Raw genomic sequence first — 1,424 nt, forward strand, 5'->3', positions numbered from 1 at the left:
GGAGCAGAAAACCTCATCTTTCTCCCACGGAACCACAGAACAGCTAGTAGTTTCGATCTGCTGACCTTGCAGCTCGCAGCCCGATTCATAACCACTACGCTACCAGAGCTCATATGCATCATGACCGTACCTCTACCATTCAGACTTAAAGAAATTGAACTTACATAACCCCAAACCCACTGCTGTGGAGTGGATACAACTCATAGCAACCTGACAGAACAGAGTAGAATTGTCTATTGTTTTACATATAGCTTTTTTTTAAAAAAAGTTTATTACAACAAAACATTCTTCCAGTTATACAACCATTCTCTCCTTCCTGTTCTGAGTTGTTTGTCCCCCATTCACAGAAATTCACTGCCTCCTAAGGTTCCTCTCTAATCTTTGAAGTTGCTATTCATAACTTTGATCTCATCTATTAAAAGAGCATAATGCTCAAGTTACTAGTTAAGCTAAAGAACATAATGTTCAAGTTACAATTTAAACTGAACAAGCAGAATGCTCAAGTTTACTAGGAAGCTAGTCAGTTTTAAGTAGACTTCATGGAAATTTTTGGTTTAAAGTTTGAAGATTAACTCAGGGTTGTAGTTTCTGGGGTTAATCCAATCTCCTGGGCTTCAGAAAGTCTGCAGCCCATGAGCCTATGAAATTCTGTTGTGCCTTTTCTCCATTTTGACCAGGATTCTTCTATGGAATCTTTGATCAAAATGTTCAGTAATGGTAATCAGGCATCATCTACCCTACAGGCTACAGGCTTTACCGCAGCAGATTGCCAGGTCTCTTTCCTCCTTTGCAGTAGCATCCTAGTGCTTAACCATTACACCAGTGCGGCTGTTGGCTCATTCTTAGTTCTACACTAGATGCCTCTTGTGTAACCCCTCAACCCAAGCACATAGCTCTGCTGGAAGCGGGCAGTTCATCAAAATATATCATCAATTAATTGATTTAGATTATAGAAGCATTTCAATTTCTCCCACAGTGATTAAGCAAACAATTTGTGTTTAGTAGTGCTTTTAATTAAAATTAACATCTTCTAGGAGGTTGCTGGGAGTCCTGGTGTAACGCACTAGAAAACAAGGTTGGTTTGAGCCGCAAAGGTCAGCAGTTCAAACTCACCAGCTGCTCCTCGGATCCTATACAGGTTAGCTGTGAGTCGGAACTGACTCGAAGACACTTAACAACAGCAACAGGAAGAGGTAGCTCAGCTCTCAACTAAAAACCCAACAAGATTGTGTGAGAGACTGTTGGGGGCCGGAAGGCTTACAGGCTTCATAAAGCTTGGAGTTTGAATACAGCCAGACAAAGTCTGCTTATAATATCCAAACAAAGCCTGCTTATTCAACACAGGAAAAGTAACTTTCCCTGTTCTCATGACTCACAGCAGAAGTTACTCTTGCAGGGAAAAGCAGTTTTCTCAAGGTTGCCTG

The sequence above is a fragment of the Chrysochloris asiatica genome, unplaced genomic scaffold, assembly GCF_000296735.1.
Source record: "Chrysochloris asiatica unplaced genomic scaffold, ChrAsi1.0 scaffold00060, whole genome shotgun sequence".
Classification (NCBI taxonomy): domain Eukaryota; kingdom Metazoa; phylum Chordata; class Mammalia; order Afrosoricida; family Chrysochloridae; genus Chrysochloris; species Chrysochloris asiatica.